General features: G+C 49.9%; 1 pseudogene; it reads left to right on the top strand.

Annotated features, from left to right (window-relative positions):
• Positions 1–279: 279 nt before the first annotated feature.
• On the top strand, positions 280–1,353 carry LOC144607748 (galactoside alpha-(1,2)-fucosyltransferase 2-like; annotated as a pseudogene).
• The last annotated feature ends 23,667 nt before the right edge of the window (positions 1,354–25,020 follow it).

The following is a 25,020-nucleotide window of genomic DNA, read 5'->3' as shown; positions in this document are numbered from 1 at the left end:
TCACCTCTGTCTCATCTCTGTACCAAATTATTCCCTCTGTTTTCCAGAAATAGGTTAATTGGAAATAAATATACATTCTTCCCGTGACCACACTGTATGTTTAAACTAAATTAAACATTTGCAAATTTGAGGAATTGTTCAAATGTAATAATATTAATAATAATTTTATTGTAATAATTTTTAATAATAAAAACTTTAATAGTTTTATTTCAAAAAAATCTATTTTCAGAAGCACTGAGCTAAATTGAAAGAACAGAGAAGATACAACTCATAAACTCCATGAAAATAGTTTTGCCAAAGAGCATTTCTATTGATTAAAGCAAGATGAAACATTGCAGGTTCATATTAATTTTACTTGCAGTAACATCTGTTTCCATAATAGTTGTATTCCAATATAAATATAAGGTTAAAATAGATTATTTAAATAAAGATACAAATGAAAATGGTGTTAAGGAAGATGGTCAAACCAGAGTGGAGAATATTCCAAAGGGAATTTGGACAATAAATTCTATTGGACGGCTTGGCAACCAAATGGGGGAATTTGCAACACTGTATGCTTTGGCCAAGCTGAATGGTCATCAGGCCTACATTTTGCCTCCCATGGCCAATTATCTGTCTCCTATCTTTAAAACTACTCTTCCAACCCTCCATGAAAGTTTGATCAAAAAATTACCCTGGAAGACTTACGGACTCCATGACTGGATGGATGACGGGTATCGTAATATTTCAGGGAACTATCGAATGTTGACGGGATATCCGTGCTCCTGGACCTTCTATCATCACCTACGAGAAGAAAATCTCCGCGAGTTCACTTTTCATGACTTTATCACGGAAGAGACAAATGTATATCTGAGACGCATCGGGGGAGAGCGAAAGAATGTGACTTTTGATGGTGTTCATGTTCGAAGGGGTGATTATGTACGTGTCATGCCACAAGTTTGGAAAGGGGTCTTGGCTGATAAGAAATATTTAGAAAAAGCAATGACTTACTTCAGAAATAAATACAAGAATGTTATTTTTGTGGTGACAAGTGATGGAATGGATTGGTGCAAGCAGAACATCAATAATTCCAAAGGGGATGTTTTCTTTTCAGATACTTCGAACAGTCCAGGTCAAGATCTTTCTATTCTTGCTCATTGTAATCACACTATAATGACGATAGGGACATTTGGTTACTGGGCAGGGTACCTCGCTGGTGGGGAGACTATTTTCCTCGATAACTTCACTCTGCCTGATTCACCATTTCTAAAGCTATTTAAGTACAAAGCAGCTTTCTTACCTCAATGGATTGGAATTCCAGCTGATCTCTCACCTCTTCTGGCAAACACTATCAGTACCAAAAAAAAACAATAATTAAATTAACCAAGCATTCTTAATTCATAGTGTCATACAGAGTGGAAAGAAGCCCATCAGCCCAACTTGCCCATGCCAAACAAGACGCCCCATCCACATTAGTCCCACCTGCCCACCTTTGGGCCATCTCTCTCTCACCTTTTCCTATACACCTACCTGTCCAAATGTCTTTTAAATGTTCTCATTGTATATGCCTCAACTACCTCCTCTGCGAGCTCTCTCCATATACCCACCACCCTCGGTGTGGAAGACTTTGCCACTCAGGGGCAACTATTAAATCTATTAATAGTTTAAATGGAACTATTTAAATCTTTCCCCTCTCACCTTACACTGGGTAAAACACTCTGTGCATTCACCCTATCTGTTCCCCTCGTGATCTTATACACCCCTATCGGATCACCCCTCAACCTCCTGCGCTCCATGAAATAAACCCCGAGTCTGCCCAACCTCTCACAACAGCACAAGTCCTCGTAAATCTTCTTTGCAGCCTTTCCAGCTTCACGACATCCTTCCTATAGTAGGGTGACCAAAACTGAACACAATGCTCTAGGATACAAGAAACGGCAGATTCTGGAAGTCAGGCAGCTTCTGTGGAGGGAATGGGTAGGTGACAAAATTGGCTGGCACTCTTATTCTGACACATAGATTGGGTGGGGTTGAGGGAAAAGCTGGAAAAGAGGTGATGGTGGGACAAAGCCTGGTAAAAGATAGGTTGGTGTAGTTGATTGTCAGATGGGTTGTGTAAATGACAAAGGCTTCAGGTGCAAAGGGTGTCAGATAAGGAGAGAAGAGGAAGAGTGAAATGTAAAGAGTGGGGAGGGGGAACACACAGGAGACAGGAGACGGGGAAATTGGGGGTATAAAAAGGAAATAAGGGAGATGGGAGATGGGAGAAGTGTGTACAAATGAGGGGAAAGAAGGCGGCTGGCTGCAGGGATAACAGGGGCTGCCAGATCCATTTGTGTTTTATCATTAATTGTATGTTTTTGTGCTGAATGGTTATTTTTAAGAACAATTCATTATTATGGCCCTTTAACCATTTTTCCAGAAACGAATCATAGCTTGTCACAAATCATGAAAACTCAAGTATATTTAAAACTCTCCTCACTTAAAAGCCCGTAAAGGAAGGGACCAGAAGATGGTTTAGTAGTCATGTCTTAAAACGTTATCCTCAACTAACATTACAGATGAACCAATTCTAACTCATATGTTCAGGAAAGGAAATTCTGGGGAAATTGTTCATTTAATAGCATAAGCATGTCTGCATCCCCATCTCTTCATTACAGTGAATGAGCACAGACATTGTGTGCCAAAGAACCTGATCCTAAGTTGTACACTTCTACTATCTTTGTTCTAAACCCCATGCACCCAAATGCAAGCAATTAATATGGTACATCGAAGAAAGGCACATGTTCCAGCACCATACTCCACCTCCCTCTCCCTAGTCCCGTCCAAAGAACAATTGTTCACCCTAACTCTCTAACAGGGAAATATTTTATTACAGCTCTTTTTATTTCATAAGCAAACAAAAAAAGTGATTATTAACGGATGTCATTCTATATACAGTATATAATTTGTATTATATTTGATGTTGTGGGAATTAGTTTCTAAGAAATAAACTTTTGTGTGGCTCTTAATAGAAGTGTTTCATCCATCTACAATTCAAGAAATAAAATCATTGCGAAATATGTAACATTGTGCAATGAATGTTTATAATTCCCGAGTTACAAACTTTTTTAATCTCCGAGATTAAGGGTGAGTTCTTCCATTCTAAGCTTTTTGCGACTACGTTTGTTTACATTTTGCAACTAAGTTTGTTTGGTGGCGGTGGCTGGAACGCATGGGTGGTGGTGGATGTAGATACATCAGTGGTTTTATGAGATCAAAAACACACAATGTGCTGGAGTAACTCCGTGGGTCAGGCAGCATCTCTGGACAACGTGAGCTTCTCTGGGTCTTTCTCTGGTAACTTTTTGGGTCTGCAGAATGAAGAGGGTCCTGACCCGAAATGTCACCTGTCGATGTCCTCCAGGGATGCTGCTTGGCCTGGGATGGCAGGACTGTCATATGAGGAAAGATTGAAAAGACTAGGCTTGTATTCACTGGAGTTTACAAGGATGAGAGGGGATCTTACAGAGACATATGAAATTATAGAAGGACTAGATGCAGGAAAAATGTTCTCAATGTTGGGGGAGTCCAGAAACAGGGGCCACAGTCTAAGAATAAAGGGGAGGCCATTTAAAACAGAGGTGAGAAATAACTTTTTCACCCAGAGAGTTGTGAATTTGTAGAATTCTCTGCCACAGAGGGCAGTGGAGGCCAAATCACTGGTTGTATTTAAGAGAGAGTTAAATAGAGTTCTCGGGGCTAGTGGAATCAAGGGATGTGGGGAGAAGGCAGGAACCGGTTATTGATTGTGGAAGATCAGCCATGATCACAATGAATGGCGGTGCTGGCTCGATCACCGAATGGCCTCCTCCTGCACCTATCTTCTATGTTTCTATGTTTCTATCCTTCCTTTAAAAGGGTGACCAGAAATGCACCACAATATTCCAAATGCAAAACAGTTCCTGAGCAATGCATTGAACAACAAACAGCAAACAATTAAACTCAGAAGAGGAACACAGCCTTTAGCCATTATGTCTACGCCAACAAAGATGTCAATGTGGACGATTTGGATGTGGAGAGGTTGTTTCCACTAGTGGGAGTCTAGCACTAGAGGACATAGCCTCAGAATTAAAGGAAGTTCATTTAGGAAGATGAGGAGGAAATTTCTTTAGTCAGACGGTGGTGAATACGTGGAAATCTTTGCCACAGAAGGCTATGGAGGCAAAAGTCAGTGGATATATTTAAGGCAGAGATAGATAGATTCTTGATTTCTATGGGTGCCAGAGGTTTTGAGGAGAAGGCAGGAAAACGGGGTTAGGAAGGAGAGATAGATCAGCCATGATTGAATGGTGTAGTAGACTATATAATGGGCCAAATGGCCTAATTCTACTCCTATCACATATGGTCTTATGATCAATCTGACCCAATCCTTTTGGCATTTGCTGGACTCATGTCCCACTATTCTTTGCCTGTCCGTGTCTCTATTATCTCTGTACCTCAATAACATGGTTGTCATGTCTGCTTCTACCAACTTGCACTTGCTCCACACACCATCAAATTCTTGCCTTGCTAATCTCCTTTAAACTTTCCCCATCTCACCCTAAACTCATGCCATCTAATATTTGACGTTTGGGATTTTAGGGTCCATTATAAAGCATGATGTTTCGGAGTACTTGGAAGCACATGAGACAGTAGGCTGAAGTCAGCATGGTTTTGTTAAGGGGAGATCTTGCCTGACAAATTTGTTGGACTTCTTTGAGGAAATATAAAGCAGGATAGACAAATGAGAGTCAGTAGATTTACTTGGATTTTCAGAAGGCCTTTGTGAGTAAAACTATGTTGCATGGCTTACAGAAAAAACACAGATGAGACACTTCTTCTTGTATGCCAGACATATGGAGATAGTACGGTTGATTTAGCTAAAGCTGCAAGCCACAGTGAAGACTACAACTGCCTTCTCTGGAAGTGGCTAACGACTTCTGGAGAAACGAAACTTAGCTTAGGAAAACACATTAAAAGGTTGTTTGTCACAAGGTAGGCGGAGTATGTGTCACGCGGAAAGGTTGTTTGTCTCTGCCTATAAAGACTGACCGAATGTAACCAAGTCAGGCGAGACTCATACAGATGCTGGTCCTCTGTGAGACCCTCCCTCATAAGAGAATAAAATCAGGCAACCGTTGAACAACTAAGTGTGGACACTGAATTTATTTATTCACAGCCTTTGATAAGGTTCTACATTTATTCCATTTTCTCTCAGGTCTTAGCAAAACAGTTAGCCACGTTACAGTTAACCCAGGGTTCTACCGTAGTACAGTATGTCGATGATTTACTTTTGGCTAGTCCATCCTTGACAGCAAATCAAAAGGACACTAACGCTTTGCTGCAGGCTTTACACTCCTGCCTATTTCTCCTCACCTTTGGACTCGGTGGCTCCCACCTTCCCGCCGTGTTTGCAATTACTCCCCGCCATTCATGTCTTGCTGGGAGCATCGGCCAATTTGACATTACACCATCCGGTTATGGTATATACCACCCATGCTATTTTACAGCTGCTTAACCAACCGCCACGCAGTCACCTCTCTAGTGCTCGCCAGCAGAAGTATGAACTTGCTCTTTTAGGTAATCCAGCTCTGACTTTTCACACCTGCACCACCATTAATCCTTCAGCCTTCCTCCCTCCGGAGGAGGCACCTCCTCATGATTGTATTGCTCTGACAGAATTGGTCTTACAGATGACAGCCACCATATCGGACATGGCACTGTTGAATGCCCGGAATATTTATGTGGATGGCTCCTCTTTGGTAACAGATTGTGGACAACGACGTGCTGCTTATGCAGTTGTGGAAGACGGGGCAACCCTTGAATGCGCCTCTTTCAGTACATCTCACTCTGCCCAGCAAGCCGAATTATTTGCCCTCACGCGGGCCTGCCATCTTTGCGCTGGCCAACGTGCTAATATTTATACCGACTCACGATATGCCTTTGGAGTTGCACATGATTTTGGTGCCTTGTGGCAGCACAGGGGCTTTTTGACTGCAGCAGGCACTCCTATTAAAAATGCCCTGTTTATTCAAAATCTACTGGCGGCTTTAACACTCCCAAACACCTTGGCTGTCATTAAATGTAATTCGCATACATCTGCCAAGGATCCCGTTTCTGTCGGGAATGCATTGGCTGACACATTGGCATGCACAGAAGCCCTGACCCCTACCCTTTTAGTCCCTTCAGGCGAACAACAACAGTTTTCTGTAACTACCGCTATGACCAGTGTTTCGGAACTCAAAACCCAGCTTCAGAGGGACGCCCCCGAGGCTGAGAGACACCAGTGGAGCCAAGATGGGTGTTCCCCTCGCGAATCTGACTCGCTTTGGGTTACTGCCTCTGGCAAAGTTTGTGTCCCTAACGCGCTTTTACCTGTTTTGTTGCATTATGTGCACTCTCTTACCCATGCTGGTAAGAGGGGAATGTTGGATGTAATAAATGCTACATGGTATCACCCCAAAATGAATAGAGAGGTGACGAAAATTACTGCTGAATGTGTGATCTGTGCAAAGAACCCCAGTCGTACGGTTCTGACGGAGCCACGAACCATGCCACTATCCCGGCGACCGTTTGAATGTTTACAAATTGATTTTATTGAATTGCCACGTGTACATAGTTATAAGTATTGTTTAGTTTGCATACAATTTGCATACAGGGCAAATAGATCCACAGAGGATGCCATCTCTCTGGCTCTTCACACTGTCCTGACTCACCTAGAGAGACAGGGCACGTACGTGAGGATGCTATTCATAGACTATAGCTCCGCCTTCAACACGGTCATCCCCACCAAGCTCATCACCAAACTCCACCAAACTCCACCACCACCAGCTCCACCAGCTAGTTATAAGTATTGTTTAGTTATTGTTGATGTGTTTAGCCGATGGATTAAAGCGGTGCCAACGACTAATAATACAGCTACCACCACGGCAGCAGTTTTATTAAGGGAGATAGTACCATGGTTTGGATTACCATGTACATTAAGCTTGGACAATGGACCCCATTTCACAGCTAAAGTTAATGAGGAGATGTGCAAACAGTTGAATATCCGCCAGCAGTTCCACTGCGTACACCATCCACAGACTGCAGGTATAGTGGAACGTGCAAATGGCACACTAGAAAATAAATTGGCCAAACTCCAAGAGGAGACTAAATTAAATTGGGTCCAAGTCCTGCCGATGGCATTATTCTCTATGCGTATAACCCCCCACTCTACTACAGGATTAACCCCAGCTGAGGTATTATACGGGAAACCACTCCGAACCCCTTGGGGTGCATCAACCTCCATGAACTGCACGCCCTGGATGAGCGTTTAATTCAATATATGAAATTATTAACTCAATCTTTATCAGCCTTGCATTCTCAGGTTCGAGACGCTCAGAAACCAGGGGATGATTCGCCACCGCATGATTTACAGCCTGGAGACTATGTTTGGATCCGTAACTGGAATCGTGAGAAACTAGGAAAAAGGTGTAACGGACCAGTCCAGGTGTTACTAACTACCCCGACGGCTGTGAAGGTGGAAGGAAATCCTCGCTGGATACATTGCTCAGACTGCAAGAAATATTTGTCCCAGGGGGGAAACCACGGAACAACATGAGGCTGACATGGGGATTGTGTATTATATTAACCCTTGGTAGTCAGGTAGAAGGTCGAACCTCGTGTCTCGGACGAACTAATCATTTTCTTTCTTTATGTCAGACATATGCTTCAAAGGTGGAATGGTCTGCCTGTTGGGTATGTGCCCAGGTTCCAACACATGGCAGAAGCATGATGCCTCTTTACCCGGTCCCCTTTACTCCGAGTGAAGTCAGGTCTGCCCGGGTCTTTTTGAATCACTCACAGAGCCCTGGCCCCAATAATTGGTGTACGGATTATGAAAACCAATCGGATGACTGTGGATGTCAGTGTTTTAATGGGTGGTCCTTGAGACCCTATCTTAATCAAACACAGGAAAATTGGCCCCGGATACAGATTAATTCTCCTCATGACTCTCCAGAAATGCCAATAAATACAACCTGTTTCTGTAGAATGGGATCTAGACCAAATGAAGTTAGCCTGTCTGTGGGATTCAGCACATGCACCCATATCAGTACTGCTGTAAGGGGTTTCTGCGCCGAGCTTTCGCCCGACCTAAGGTCCCCGTGCCTTGCTCTGATCCCTTGACCAGGCCGCGCACACTGATTCCCCGTGAGTGGTTCGACCCACTCACCCCCTACGGTTCTAGACACTGGACTTAGATGCAGGAGCGTTTATAGTGCAGAAAATTCAACCAGACCAGATTTGGAGACCAGGGTTTAAATGGAAAAGGCTTTTATTGAGCGCTTGGGACTATTGTCCATGTATGGCGAGTCCGAAACTTGCTAGTTGTAGACGAAGTTTATTGCAGCCGCAATACACGAATACAGAGTCAAAACAACAAGTTACAGGACAACCAATATAAACTTACTGTCTTCCTTGAAGACTTCGCCGAACTGCCTAAATCGGGCGCCAAACGCGCACCTGACATCGCTGGCCAATCAGCGATGTCGTTTCCTGGACCAATCCCCATGGTCGCGTTCCCACGTGACCTCGCTGGCCAATCCGAGGGTTCGACGACCTGGACCATTCTCTATGGTCGCTACATGACTCCCCCCAGAACCCGAGGTGCGGAACCTAGCAGGGAGCCGGATTTCGCGACCATAACGAGTACGGAGAGGGACAGCCTGAACCACAGGAGCCGGAGGTTCCGGACTTGGTGGAACAGCCGGAACGGGAGGTTCTGGAGGAACTACCGGAACGGGGGGTCCTGGAGGAACTGCCGAAACGGGGGGTCCTAGGGGAACTGCCGAAACTGGGGGTCCCGGAGGAACTGTCGGAATGGGGGTTTGTGGACTGGGCGGAACTAACGGAGGTCGGCCTCTTCTAGGGGTTTGACCGACCAGGACTGGTTGATCCGGGTCCAAATGGGCAGGTTTGAGCCGGGACACCGAGACGAGTTCACTCTTGCCGCCCATGTCTAAGGTGAAAGTAGCCGTTCCCTTACGTAAAACCCGAAACGGCCCTTGATAGACCCTCTGCAACGGGGCGCGATGGGCATCTTTACGCAAAAAAACAAACTCACAGTCCTTCAGGGAAGACGGTTCATGTACCATGGGACACCCATGACGTGAAGTCGGCACTGGAGCCAGGGAGCCCACCCGTTCCCGGAGAGCTGCTAACGCTGATGGGACTGTAGGGAGCAGGGCTGAAGTGTCCGGAAACAGATCTCCAGGTACTCGAAGGGTCGAGCCATATACCAGCTCTGCGGACGACGCACCGAGATCTGGCTTAGGAGCCGTCCGGATGCCCAACAGAACCCAAGGGAGTTGGTCTACCCAGTCTGGGCCTTCAAGCCTTGCACAGAGGGACGCCTTAAGTTGGCGGTGGAACCTTTCTACGAGTCCATTTGCCTGGGGGTGATATGCAGTTGTGGGTTGTAATTTGGACCCGTACAGTTCCGCCAGCGCGGCCCAGAGGGACGAAGTGAACTGTGGTCCTCTGTCAGTTGTAATAACTGCCGGGACCCCGAAACGAGCTACCCAATGAAGGGCCAAAGTCCTAGCACAAGACGCTGACGAGATATCAAACAATGGGAAAGCCTCTGGCCACCGGGTGAACCGATCCACCACCGTGAGGAGGTGGGTGTAGCCCCGGGAGGAAGCAAAGGCCCGACCAAATCCACGTGGATGTGGAAAAAACGAAAAGCCGGGACTTCGAAATCCTGTACGGGGGGCTGGACGTGGCGCTGGACCTTAGCGGTCTGACAGGGCACGCAGGAACGTGCCCACCCTGCTACCTGTTTCCGCAGGCCATGCCAGACAAACCTCGCTGCCACCAAGGCAGAGGTGGAGCGGATGGACGGGTGCGCCAGCCCATGAATGGCATCGAAAACCCGGCGCTGAAGGGAGGGCGGTACTACCGGCCTGGGGCGAGGAAGAGAAACATCGCACCAGACTTTCGTGCCCTCCGACCCACAAGCTACCTGGGCCAACTTCAATCCCGAAGTGGTGGACTGGTACGTCGAAACGGTATCCGCCAGGAGCTGTGCCTCCGCGAGCTCCTGGGGATCCACTTCGCAGTCCACCGCCGAAATAGGGGGAAAAGCAGGTCTAGACAGGGCGTCAGCAACGGCATTCAGCTTACCCGCGATATGACGGACATCTGTGGTAAATTATGAGATAGCAGTCAGGTGCCGCTGCTGGCGGGCCGACCATGGGTCAGACAATTTCAAAAAAGCAAATGTTAATGGCTTGTGGTCCGTAAATGCCACAAATGGGCGGCCCTCGAGGAAATACCTGAAATGACGGACAGCTAAATGGAGAGCTAGAAGCTCTCGGTCAAATGCGCTATATTTCAGCTCGGCCGAATTTAGTTGCCGGCTGAAAAACGCTAAAGGCTGCCAACGGCCACCAACCTGCTGCTCCAGAACCCCGCCCACCGCCACGTCAGAGGCGTCAACCGTCAGGGCCGTGGGGGCGGAGGGGCTCGGATGGACCAACATGGTGGCGTCTGCCAAGGCTGCCTTGGCTGCCGTAAAAGCCGACTCTGCGGTCGGGGACCACAACAACTCTACCGGATTACCTGCAAGGCATTGGAAAAGTGGGCGCAGGACTCGCGCCGCTGCCGGAACGAATCTATGGTAGAAATTAACCATGCCTACGAACTCCTGCAGCCCTTTTACTGTGGTGGGCCTGGGGAAAGCCCGGATAGCCTCCACCTTCTCTGGCAAAGGGACAGCGCCGGCAGGGGTAATTCTGTGTCCTAGAAAATCGAGAGCAGGCAGGCCGAATTGACATTTGGAGGGTTGAATAATGAGCCCGTGGTCTTGGAGCCGCTGGAACACGGTCCGCAAATGGGCCTGGTGTTCTTGCACTGAGGGGCTGGCTACCAGGATGTCGTCTAAATAAATAAACACAAAGGGTAAACCCCTGCCCACGCGGTCCATCAGTCGCTGGAAAGCCTGTGCCGCGTTCTTTAAACCGAAAGGCATACGCAACCATTCAAACAACCCGAACGGAGTAATAGTTGCAGTTTTTTGTATGTCCTCCGGTCGCACCGGAATCTGATGGTATCCTCGCACCAAATCGATTTTGGAAAACACCACCGCTCCTTCCAGTCCAGATGAAAAGTCCTGTAGGTGCGGTATGGGGTAGCGATCAGCCGTGGTGACAGCATTGAGACGCCGATAATCGCCACATGGCCTCCACCCCCCAGATGCCTTGGAGACCATGTGTAACGGCGAGGCCCACGGGCTGTCAGACTGACGAACAATTCCCATTTCCTCCATCTTCCTGAACTCCGCCCGTGCCACCACCAGTTTGTCTGGCGGTAGTCTCCTGGCCCGAGCGAAAACGGGAGGGCCTTCGGTGCGGATGTGATGGACCACACCGTGCTTAGCTGAAGGTGCATCAAAACGTTGGACGAGCAGCTCTGGGAACTCTGCCAGAATCGCAGCATACGAGTCGGGGGCCGCGACGACGGCCTGGACAGTAGGGCTGGGCGAGGAGGCGATTGCCGGAGCGACGTGCTCGTCTTCAGCAGCGGGTCGGAGGTCGTTACCGCGGACATCAGGAACCAGTGAAAAAGCCCAGAGAAAATCTGCGCCCAGGATCGCTTGTTTGACGTCGGCTATGATGAATGGCCATTCGTACGTGCGGAGGCCTAACGCAAGGGACATCTTCCGTGTGCCGAAAGTGCGAATTGGGCTGCCATTAACCACGATGAGGGTGGGACCTGTCTTACCCGATCTGGTTTCGAGGTCGGTCGGCGGCAGTATGCTGACGATGGCTCCGGTGTCTACCAAAAATTCTGTGTCCGTGAATCGATCATGGACATAGAGGCGCCGGTTCTGGCCAATCGTAACTGCCCCTATGTACGATCGGCCGAGGCATTTCCCGCGAAGGTACAAGGCAAACGACAGTTGCGGGATTCGTTACCCCATCGTAGGTGATAATAGCACCAGCCGCGCTTGTGCGGATCTTTTTGGCGGGCTTTCGGAGAATTGGCGGGAGACGTGGCGCCATCTTGCCGTCGCTGTGGCGTGGTCACCGATGTCGAGACTTTGTTGATGGAATCACTTGCCTTGTTTTTTCCCGCTATGAGCGCGTCCGCTTTCGCTGCATATGCTTCAGGGTCCTTAAAAGAACAATCCGTAAGCAGCAGTCGGACATCCTCGGGAAGTTTCTCGCGGAATGCCTGTTCAAACATCGGGCAATCCGTATGCTCACCGGCTAGCACCATCATTTCGGCCATGCGGACGGAAGGCAGTTGGTCTCCAAGCTCCGGAAGGTGCAGAAGTTTTGCCGCACCACCATGCTTATTTAACCCGAAGGTTCGCAGTAATGCCTTCTTCATGGTTTCATATTTGTCTTCCGCAGGTGAATTTATGATAAACCGCATCATGCGCTTGGTTGTGTCCGGCGATAGAGCGCTGACGAGGTAGAAGTACTTCGTGGAATCGTCCGACACCTTCTTTATGTGGAATTGAGCCTCGGCATGGATAAACCAAGCTTGCGGTGCGTACGTCCAAAATAACGGAAGATGAACGCCTGCCGCGCTTGACTCCGGTGTGCCCTGCTCGGTCATCGTCAACGAGGCGTCGGGTTCCTGCTCAGTTGGTGATCGTCCAGATCACGTTCGGGGTCACCAATATGGCGAGTCCGAAACTTGCTAGTTGTAGACGAAGTTTATTGCAGCCGCAATACACGAATACAGAGTCAAAACAACAAGTTACAGGACAACCAATATAAACTTACTGTCTTCCTTGAAGACTTCGCCGAACTGCCTAAATCGGGCACCAAACGCGCACCTGACATCGCTGGCCAATCAGCGATGTCGTTTCCTGGACCAATCCCCATGGTCGCGTTCCCACGTGACCTCGCTGGCCAATCCGAGGGTTCGACGACCTGGACCATTCTCTATGGTCGCTACACATGAATACTTATACAGTTCTATAAGACATATCTATAAGACACATACAGAATTACATGAATACTTTTGACTATGAATTCTAAAACGCACAGTTCTACAAGACATATACACGACTGTAAGATGGGGAACGTACGACATATCGCAAAATTGACCAACACATATTCCTTTACACACCCACGTTTATTCAAACCACCCTCCCCTCTACACTAAACTATGTCCAGGATATGCAGGATCGGGGTACATGCTCACCATGGGGCTATTACTGGGGTTACTGGCTGTTCGTGCTGCTTCTCCGCTGCTTTCCGTGAGGGTCGTGCTTGTCCCCTGAGTTTCTTCCTTCCGTTTCTTGCGTTCCTTGCAGGTTTTCTTGCAGTATTTCTTCTCGTGTTGCGTGCCGGTTCCTCTCTCTTGCACTTCGCTTCTTCTTGCCTGTCTTTTCTTCCTCCTGATTCCGTTTGACTTGAGTTTAAAACCCAAAAGTCGTGGCCAGTTATACTATTCTGACCCGTCCTATCTCCCGCCAGATCTTGGGATCTCTTTGTTTAAAAGATATGTATTGAGTTTTCTCTCTGATCTGCGCTTATGTCCGGGGGTACCGGTGGCCAGACGGTGTTAATTGGTATTTCGTTGCGAGGTGATGGGTTTAACTGGTTTAACTGGTTTCCCATCACCTACTAGGTAGTTTTCTATGGGCTATTGTGCCCCCTTAACGAGATTAACTGTGTAGGTCGGCTTGGGGCATTGTGAGTATGCTGATGTCAGCGCCCCAGTGTCTGGACTTCGACCTGGTTTCGCAGGTTTCTGCATGGCCAATACACATCCATTGTTCTGGCCGTGGCTTTGCAGAAACCTAGAGACTGGGCTGTAAGGTTTTTACTTTTGTGGCTGGTCACGAGGTCCTGCGGCCATCTTAGGACCGACAGATTGTGACATCCCTTGGTAAACTGACCGCAGCCTTTCTCCGCTATCAGCCCCAGTCTCCCATTTAAAATGTCCAAACTGCAGCTCTTTGGTTTGGTGTTGCTTGCAGAATGAGGGAAAACTTCTCAAATCTTACAGTCCCTCCTGTTGATTTGCATAACCCCAGCTTATCGAATCAATTAAATAATGTGGTTGAGCAATGTTTTCCCGATTCTCCACATCCAGACCCCTGAGGTTTTAACTAAACTAGTGTTCCATTGCGAACGTACAGTCCCCATCTTCTAGGCTGACCTTTACTGCCCGTGTCCCGGGCAAAACTATATTACAAGTATGTACATTTTCATGTCAGACATATACACCTACACCTTGCCCCAGGCCGATGCCTCCGCCATCCTCCTACTGGTGTCAGCTTTAATGTAGGACATGAAAACAACACAACAGCAAAACGATACATTTTTTTACATTCCTTCAACACAATCATTCTTTATACAATTTTGAAAAAGGACAATGCAAAACACAGTTCACTCGGTGCGGAGGGGCCCGTCCTCCTAGCAGCTTGCGGCTGGGTCCTGCTCGCCCACCCGCACGTCAGCGATACCTCGAACCCCACATACACATATAGATCCCCTCATCTGGTTCCCACCATTTGTCCCAACACACACTCAACTGTTCTTTAGTCCCAGAAATAGTCCTATGAGTGTCGTTGTCAAGTCTCTCCCACTCAACAGTGGAGTTGGCCATTGTCCACCACCGCCTGCTCGCGGGGACCTTCCCCGTGCATACCAGGCAGATCCCTTTTCCAACGGTGGCGCTTACCCTTTGGGCGATGATCTTGACTCTCGGGCACAATAACGATGTGTCCCGATAAGCAAAGCCTGAGGCGCTGGAATACTCTGAAGAGTTCGATCCCAGCCACCCCCGCCACCGGCCTTCATGGAAGTGAACTGCGGTCTCCTCCACTTCTCTCCTTCCAGTCCCATCGGTCGCGATGGGAGCCGTGTCTCCGGAGCAGCCGTAAATGATGATGTCCTTGGTGCGGCCCCGATAGGCCCACCCACATCCGATCGCCGTGGCAACGATCCACCATACGAGTGCCTCCTTCCACTCCAGAAAACAGATAAAATATGGTATAGCCAGCCTCTTGGGGAACGCTTGGCTTTGTTAACGCCCCTGCGGGCGGGTCTCTTGACCCCCAGCCTGCACCCCACACCCACACAAAGCCTGGACGCATCAACTTTATTTACAACTATCCCCACAAAACTTATCTATATTACCTAATCCTTATCTATCTAAAATATAATACAGCGCCGCCTTCCCAGGGCGGCTCAGCTAATCCCTGTCAGGGCTGCAGCGGGTCGTCTCCTGCGGCTGCACCACGCTGTCTCCCACCTTTGACCCTCCGCAGCCTGTTGCTGCCTGGCGGGGGCTAAACCTCCTCTGAAACGTTAGCTCCCTCCTCCTCACTTGGCTCCCGTACCTCGGGGCGTGATTGACCTCTGGCCAAAACTTTCTAGGTTGGGGTTCCCTACTAGACCTACGGAGAGTCACCTTAGGCACTGCCCCCTGGACAGCCTGGCTGAGGACCGGTTCCTGCCGTGTCGCAGCTCGGGTACCCCCCGCAGCTGCCGACCCTGGCCCCTCCTCTTCCAGCTCTGCCCCCTTGGTGCTGGGTATACCCGCGGCATCCGGCCTCACCCTGCCTGTACCTACAGGTGGTGAGCCTTCGCCCGCTACCCCCGCCTTCCTGGTGCTTGAGTCGGGGACGTTACTGTCGTCCCCCTCCGACTCATCTTCCTCCGTAATGGGATCCAGCCCCTGGTCGAGCTGATCAGGCTCTTCCTCATCTGAATCCCACCCAAAACGCGAGACCCTCCATTCCTGGAGAATGTCCTCACCCCTCACGCAGGCAACCTTGCCTGTCTGCGTGACCTGCCTCATCCTTGGCTGTGAGTCCCCACTCACAGGGCTGGCCCCTGTGGTTGACCCCTGTGCTCCCGGCCTGTACAATTTACATTGGTTGATATGAAACCACTTAATCCGCCGGGGCATCTTCACGGCGTAGACCATGGGGCTGGCTTTATCTACAATGCTGTAGGGCCCCATGTAGAGTGGTTCGAAACTATCTACCCTAGCGTAGTTCCGAACTATTACCAGTTCTCCTACCTCCCACTCCTGCAGCTTGTGCGGCTCCAGCAACAGCTTGTTGCCCAGGTGCTGCCTTCCCATGTTCCCAGCCGCCTGCCCGTGGACCTGCTTCAGATGCTCGAAGAGGTTCTGGACAAACCTGTCCCTGTTAACCTCCTCGAGCTGACCCTCCGTGAGCACCGGGGCCAGAACATGGGTGGGAGTGCGCATAACCCTGCCAGTCATCAGCTCGTACGGGGAATATCCCATGCTCTTAGACTGGCTGGCCCTGATCCCCATGAGGACTAGGGGCAGGACCTCCGCCCATTTTTGGGGCAAGCCCATAGCCTCCTTCCTCAACCTTTCTTTCAGTGTCCGGTTCATGCGCTCCACAATCCCTGATGACTGGGGATTGTGGGCTACGTGCCACTTCCCCTCAATGCCCAGGAGCATGAGGGTGTTCTGCATTACCTGTCCGGTGAAATGACTCCCTTGGTCGGACTCCACAAAATGAGGGAGCCCCCACCGTGAGAACACTTCCCGGACCAGGATCTTAGCAGTACCCAGTGCCGTAGCTGCCTTGCAGGGGAAAGCCTCCACCCACTTAGTGAACACGTCAATGAGGACGAGGCAGTACTTATAGCCTCCTTGGGCGGTGGGCAAGGGCCCGATGTAGTCGATCTGGATCGACTGCCATGGTCCCTCCACCCTTCTGACGTGTCCCATGGGCGCTTTCCTTTTCTGGGGGTCTGGGTTATTGGCAGCACAGACGAGGCAGCTGGCACAGAACTCACGGACCTCGTCCCTAAGCCCCGGCCACCATCCCGCCTGCTCTACCCGCTGCCACGTAACCTCCGGTCCGGGGTGCCCTGCCCCTGGACCCTCATGTGCCAGCTGGAGGAACTCCCTCCTGTGCTGCTGTGGCACAACCCACTGTTCGGCATGGAAGAGCATGCCTTCTTTTACGGAGAGGGTCTCCTTACTGTAGAGACCCTCTAACTGCTTGCCCTCACTAACAGCTCTGAGGACGGCTTTTAAAACAGGATCCTGAGCTTGGACGGTCCTCAGGTCCAGAGGCAATGTGACCTTTGGGGTCCCGACGTTACCCTCCTTACCCTGGATAGCTGCTATCTGCCTGTGCCCATAGGGGTCCCAGAAAATGCCACTGCGGGCGCCCTCCTTAGCCAGGGCGTCCGCCTGCTTGTTGCCCTCCCACCGGGGCTCTGTGGTGGAATGGGCCTTCACCTTATGTATAAAAACCTCCCCTTTCTCCCCTACTGCGGCCAAAATCTGCTCTAGCAGGGGTTTAACGGTTAAAGGCCGCCCGTCTGAGGAAGTGTATCCGCGACGGGACCAGATGGCCAGGTACTCGGTACACGAATTGCAGGTAAACATACTGTCCGAGCAGATCGTGTACGGGGTTGGGAACCTCTCTGGGTGGGTGACAACGTACGCCACTGCGGACAGCTTGGCCTGCTGCGCGCTCATGAGACTGGGGAGCTTAATTGCCAAGGCAATGCCTGCCTTGGGGTCATAAACTCCACATCCCGTGAGTCGTTCGCCACCGCACTGGAGCCGTCCACATAGATCTCCCGGCCTGTGGGATGGATCCCATCCCGTAGACCTATGTCGACGTCCCAGACCCCCTCCACGGAACACCGATGGGCCGTTCCGGGATACACTAAATTTGCCGCGAGTTTGGGCTCGCACAGACCTTCAATCTTCAGATTCATCTGTGAAAGGAGGAGGGTCCAGCGCGCGATGCGGGCGCTGCTGACAGTCCCATCCTTGATCCTTCCATCCAGAAGCATCTGGGTGGGTGTGTGATGGGTGAGGAGAGTGATTGGAGAGGTACCTGTGAAGATTAAAGCCCTCTTCACAGCCCAATGCATGGCTAAAAGGTACCTCTCGCAATTGGAGAAACTCCTCTCCACATCGGTGAGCACCCTGGAGGAGTACACCACTGGTTGCAGCCTACCGTGCCGTTCCTGCAGCAGCACGGCACTCAGGCTGTCCCCACTGGCTGCCACCTCCAGAGAAAACCCTTTCTCCCCATCTATGGCTCCTAAGGCTGGTGCGGTTTGCAGATCCCCTTTCAACTTCTCGAACGCGGCCTGGCAACCCTCATCCCAAGACCACTCCACTCCCTTGTGTAGGAGTCGGAGTAGCGGGGCTGCGGTGGCCACGTAGTCCTCAATGAAGTCTCTGCAATACCCGGTCAGTCCCAGGAAAGACCTCACACCCTTTACTGTACAGGGAATCGGCAACTCCTGCACTGACTCCCTCCTAGCCTGATCTATAGCCCTTTCCCCGGCGCGGATGGTCAGACCCAAGAATTTTACCTCTGGCAGACCGATCCGTGCCTTTTTCGGGTTTATCTTAAAACCCTTCCTAGCCAGCAGCTCCAGCAGCTCGGCCAGCAGTGGACCGTGCTCCTCCTTTGTGTCTGTGAACAGGAGGAGGTCGTCCACATACTGCACGACCTGGTGGCGCTGGCTAAACTCCCTCAGGCTATCCGCCATGCACTGGTGAAAAATGCTGGGGCTGTTGTGGAAACCCTGTGGTAAGCAGTTCCAGGTATACTGTTGCCCTTTAAAAGTAAAGGCAAATTTGTACTGGTCCTCCCGCCGCAGCGGAATGGACCAAAACCCATTTGAAATATCCAGCACCGTGAACGTGGTCGCGGACGCTGGGATACTTCCTATGAGGTCGGCAACTGCTGCCACCGTGGGTGCGCAGGCGGGGATATTACTGTTGAGGACCCGGTAGTCCACCGTGGCCCTCCATGAGTTATCCAGTTTCCTAACCGGCCACAATGGAGAGTTTACGTGTGTGGCTATCGGCCTCAGTACGCCCTGCTGCACCAGTGAAGATATGGCTATCTCCAAATCGGGTTGCGCCTCCTTGGGGAAATTGTACTGCCTCTGGGGTCTGGTCATGGGGTCCCCGTCTATGCTGACCTCCAACCCCACTACCCTACCACAATCGTGTTTGTGGGTCGCAAACGCGTTCAGGTTGCTCCCCACACACTCTTGTAGTTCGGCCGGGACCTCCGCCACCATGCACTCGAGGTCGTAACCCTCGGGCGGCTTCATGGTGCACAGAGTCCCTTTCCCCTCCTTTCCCCTAATCACCATTAGCTCGCCCTTACCGCCCTTGTCCACCCAAAGGCAGTGGCGTAAGTCCATAAGGATCCCATGGCTTACCAAAAAATCGGATCCAATGATCCCCTTTCCACCCCCTTCTGTCCACTTCATCAGGATACACTCCCATGTGGTATGGAGTGCCCCCAAATGAACGGACAGCGGGATGGAACGTGCGCCAGCCTGTTCCTTCCCTGTGAACCCCGCCAGCGCGAAAGGGACCCCTGTGGACAGGGGAGAGTCAAAGGGTTCCTCTGTGTGGACCACGGTGCATGAAGCCCCCGTGTCCAACAGATAATTGCCCCTTTGCCTCTCCACTACCATCTCCACAAGCGGCCTCTTCCATGCATCGTAGCGGAGAGGACACAGATAGGCAGGCTGCGCGGGCTGATGTCATTGGGGAATGTCCAGTGCCCCCCCCGCACCCGGGGAGCCGGTAGCGACTGCCACCTTCCCCTGTGCGGTCATGAGGGACCGCATCACCTCGATCATCGTTTCGATGATCTCGGGCTTAACTGGGACATCGGCGCGCAGGATGGTGCCAACCCTATCTTCCTTGGTGTGGGCCCTGCAATCCTTCCGCCAGTGCCCCACCTTACCGCACCTGAAACACTTGGACTGTGCGGTAGGGTTACCCTCCTGTCGCCACTCCTTTTGGGCCGGTGCAGTAGCCTCCGCTACGTGCACCTTCCCTTTTACTAGTCGGGTAGACGTACTCCGGGTGTTCCTATACCCTACCGTGAGACGGTCCAAAACCGCCTCCTCTGTACTATTTGTGGGATCAAACCAGGCTTTCGCCTGTTCCCTGACGGCTGCCAGGCTGTTTGATACCAAACATCGGAGCCACTGGGCTCTCCCATTCCCGACCAGGACATCCCGCGCGGGGACGTGCGGGCAGCTGCTCTGATACACTGACCACAGTCGCGCCGCAAAAACCCTTGGGGGTTCTCCCTCCATTTGGAGGGTCTTCCCTAATCGGGCAAATGGACCCTCATCGCCAATCCCCAAGATTTCCAGGACCTCGTCCCGCAGGAGATCGTGGGTCCTGGTCCCTCTTTTACTCTCATCTGAGAGGCATTGGACGATCGAGCTGTCCAGGGAGAACAGCAACAATTTTGCCCGTTCTCCCTCGTCGCAACCGTTGATTGCGGCGGTTTGCTCGATCTCCCTGAAATGTAGTGAGGGGTCCCCTGATTCGGACAATTTTGCAACATGCCCGATCATAGCTCTTAACTGCTGGGAGCTGTGGGGCACCACGATCTCGCTTTGAATGGGTCCGGCGTCCCCATTCAGCGCGGTGGGTCCCCGTCTGGTTTCCAGGACCGGGCACATGGGCGCCGGTGCCGAGTCCTCGACCGGGAGCTCCTCTCTCTCTCTCTCTCTCCCCTACACTACCCCTTTTCCAGGATGCCTCGTAGCTAGGGGGATCGTGGAGTCTGGGGGCTGAAGCCACCATGGTCTTTCTAGGGACCGGAACCGGGACCTTCGCACCCGCTAGTGACTGGCCCGCGGGGGGGTTCATCAAACAGACCAGCCCGCTTGCTTTATTTAAAGCACCCCGCAGACCCTCTATCTCCTGCAGGCAGGCCCCGTGGTCGGCCCCGTGGTCGGCCCCTTCCAACCTGTCCTGCAAAACCATCTTATAGGCTGCCCTAACTCCCTTAAGGTTCTCTTCCTAGGTCTCCAGCTGGTGGCTCAGGGAAGCACACTGCTCCCGGAGCCTGCCCTCACTGAGCATAGCCTCAGTGATCTGACACTCCATCAGCTCTACCCTGGCCTTGTGGCGGTTGGTCACGACCCCGCGCTCCTTGTTTAAAGAGTCCAGAGCCTCAATCAACTGCAGCCTTCTCCTCTACCTCCTCCTGAAGGTCCCTGATCTGGGCTGCCTGTGCCACAACCACGCGGTCCAAAAGCTGGACCTGCTTTTTATAGCAGGTCAGCCAGACCGCCTTTTCTACAGATTTCTTGTGGGCTTTACTGGCCGTCCACCGGATCGCTGCATCCAGTGGGCGCTTGTCCTCTAACAAACCACACATCCATTGTTTGGTGATATTCACCTTGCTAAAAACATAGTCCGCAATGCGCTCGTCCATTACATCCCTAGTTTTAAACTCCTTTTCTGGTACACTATCATCCTGCTGCCAGTGTCCCTTCGTGGTCGCCATTATCTGTAAGGGGTTTCTGCGCCGATCTTTCGCCCGACCTAAGGTCCCCGTGCCTTGCTCTGATCCCTTGACCAGGCCGCGCACACTGGTTCCCCGTGAGTGGTTCGACCCACTCACCCCCTACGGTTCTAGACACTGGACTTAGATGCAGGAGCGTTTATAGTGCAGAAAATTCAACCAGACCAGATTTGAAGACCAGGGTTTAAATGGAAAAGGCTTTTATTGAGCGCTTGGGACTATTGTCCATGAATACTTATACACAGTTCTAAACGACATATGCATAACCACACGAATACTTAGACACAGTTCTAAACGACATATGCATCACTACACGAATACTTAGACACAGTTCTACTAGACATTTCTTGGCTGTAAGATGGGGAACGTACGACACATCGCAAAATTGACCAACACATATTCATTTACACACCCACGTTTATTCAAACCACCCTCCCCTCTACACTAAACTATGTCCAGGATATGCAGGATCGGGGTACATGCTCACCATGGGGCTATTACTGGGGTTACTGGCTGTTCGTGCTGCTTCTCCGCTGCTTTCCGTGCCTTCCGTTTCTTGCGTTCCTGGCCAGTCGTTGCGAGCGTTCCTGGCCAGTCGCTGCGAGCGTTCCTGGCCAGTCGTTGCGAGCGTTGCTGTCCCTGCTGCGAGCGTTCCTGGCCAGTCGTTGCGAGCGTTGCTGTCCCTGCTGCGAGCGTGTCTTTCTTGCCTGTCTTTTTCGTCTTCCTCCTGGCTTGCGTTCCTTGCAGGTTTTCTTGCAGTATTTCTTCTTCAGTTCCTCTCTCTTGCATGAGTTTGAAACCCAAAAGTCGTGGCCAGTTATACTATTCTGACCCGTCCTATCTCCCGCCAGATCTCGGGATCTCTTTGTTTAAAAGATATGTATTGAGTTTTCTCTCTGATCTGCGCTTATGTCCGGGGGTACCGGGGATGGCCAGACGGTGTTAATTGGTATTTCGTTGTGAGGTGATGGGTTTAACTGGTTTCCCATCACCTACCAGGTAGTTTTCTATGGGCTATTGTGCCCCCTTAACGAGATTAACTGTGTAGGTCGGCTTGGGGCATTGTGAGTATGCTGATGTCAGCGCCCCAGTGTCTGGACTTCGACCTGGTTTCGCAGGTTTCTGCATGGCCAATACCCATCCATTGTTCTGGCCGTGGCTTTGCAGAAACCTAGCGACTGGGCTGTAAGGTTTTTGCTTTTGTGGCTGGTCACGAGGTCCTGCGGCCATCTTAGGACCCACGGATTGTGACATCCCTTGGTAAACTGACCGCAGCCTTTCTCCGCTATCAGCCCCAGTCTCCCGTTTAAAATGTCCAAAACTGCAGCTTTTTGGTTTGGTGTTGCTTGCAGAATGAGGGAAAACTTCTCAAATCTTACAAGCTTCAGAAGAAAAAAGGGATGATCACTTTGCTGAGGGTTAATTCCAGGTCTCCGAAAATGGCAGGAGACGGGGGAGCAGATAGGTAGAAAAACCACAGAGTAAGGCAAGAATAAAAGGGTTTCAAATTGCAGAGGATTAAACCTCCCCAAATATCAGCTGGGATCATCTCCGCATGAAGGGCTCAGGAGATTGGAATTTCAAGGGATAGAGACCAGATGAAGAATTCAGGAAAGCATATGGCAAGTATTGACAACTGAAACCAAGAGAGTAGAAAATGTACAGGGCATGTAAAGAAATTAGGGGGCAAGGGGGAGAGATAACATATCACTGGCAGATTAGATAAAGGAAAATCCCAAGGCACTTTATAAATAGGCCAAGGGCAAGAGTGTAAACAGAGAAAGACGAGGGTCTATTTAGAGTCCAAAGGAGTAATCTGTGAAGACAGAAAACAGCTTGTGAATACTTCTTACCTCTATTCACCAAGGAGAAAGGACGGTGTAATTAGAGAATCGTAGATGGAGGGTGGTGAAATCCTCACGTGTGTCATCATTAAAAGGGAGTTATTAGGAAGTCTTAGTGGGTTTAAAGAAGGACAATTCCCTGGAGCTTGATCATAGACTGCTTTTGCAAATGGTATTTAATGTGGAGAAGGTGAGCCATGTAAGAGGAATCGATCAGCAGATTACATAAATGGGGAGAGATTACAAGTGAATGAAGCCCAGAAAGATCTAAGTGTTCCAGTGCATGAATCACAAAGAGCTAGCAGGCTGGTCCAAGTAGTCAAGAAGACAAAGAGCATGTTGGCATTGATAGCCAGAGAGGTTTTATTACAATTGCACAGGATGTTGGCGAGGCCACACCCGGAATATTGTGCAGTCCCCTTACTTAAAAAAAATATAGTGCATTGGAGGAAGTCCCAAGGAGAGCTTCAGACTAATTCCTGGGATGAGAAGATTGTCCTACCTAGTGAGGTTACACAATTTGGGTCTGTATTCATTTAAAAGAATGAGGTGGTGATCTTATTCAAACATACAAGATTTTCAAGGGGCTCTGACCAGGCCAAGATGACTCAATCTTCTTGATTTTGCTCAAGGAAAGTCCAAGTTCAACCCACCAGAATGTCTTGGACATGGGAACAACAGCAGGAACCACTTACTCTGCAATAGTATTATGGGCTGGAGAGATAGACCGAAGAGAGATGACAAAGTGGCTTCAGTTGAGGCATCCACATTAAGAGTCATCAAGCCAGATAGAAACCATGTCAGAATATTAAACTACTCACTTACCCGGCAGGGAAGAGAAAGACATTCTGGCCCTCCATCACAGTGAGGAGGTGACTGGAGGAGACTCACTGTGATGGATGTTTTTTTTAAATGTTAGTTTTGTGATTGTGGGTTTTATTGTTTTCTTATTTATTGCCTCTCATTGTTGACTGTGGGTAACGTAATTTCGTCCAAAAACATGTTTTTGGATAACAATAAAGGCTATTCTATTCTATTCCATTCAATATCAGTGGAAGCAAGGACATGAAATTAAGATTAGTCCTGGAAGGAGACTATGTAATTGCTGCAAAGTGAGACACATTGCCCAGGACTACATGACAACAGTTTATATAATCCATTGATACAATCATATAAATCAGAGCTTGGAACGCAAGAACTCTTAAAAGTTGGAGTTTCAGTTTTTGAAAGTTTGCTTGTGTATGATTAATAACTTCCAGCATCCCTTTGTTTTAAAGATTTAAAAATTAAGTGTTTTCTTGGACCTCTCACTTCAATCTTTCTCCATCCCTTTTAAGAAAACCTCCATCATTCAATACCCCAAGAAAAATAAAGTGGCGCTTCTCAATGACTACCACCCAGTAACTCTGTAATGAAGTGCTTTGAAAGACTGGTTACAGACTCATACAGCACGAAAAACAGGCCCTTCGGCACAACTTGTCCAAGTCAACCAAAATGCCACATCTAAGCTAGTACTATTTGCCTGCGTTGGTAATGGTAATGGCCAACATTTGCACTAGCCTCCCAGATAATCTGGGCCCCTTGCAATTTGTGTACAGGAAAAATAGGTCAACGGAGAATGCCATTTCTCATGCAGTCCTGGAAGGAGACTATGTATAGATAATGCATTGTGTTGAGCCCTGGATTATCTTCACAATAAGAATACCCATGTTAGGATCCTGTTTTGATTTGTACCAGCATCTGCAGTTATCTTCTTATACTACTTGTTGCTCCACTGCGATTTCTCCTCAAGGTATGTCCACTTTGAAGAAGTTCTCCTCATCAGTCTGAAGAAGGGTCTCGACCCGAAACGTC

This window comes from Rhinoraja longicauda, chromosome 29 (assembly GCF_053455715.1).
Source record: "Rhinoraja longicauda isolate Sanriku21f chromosome 29, sRhiLon1.1, whole genome shotgun sequence".
Taxonomy (NCBI): domain Eukaryota; kingdom Metazoa; phylum Chordata; class Chondrichthyes; order Rajiformes; family Arhynchobatidae; genus Rhinoraja; species Rhinoraja longicauda.
This window is presented reverse-complemented; position numbering and strand designations above follow the sequence as displayed.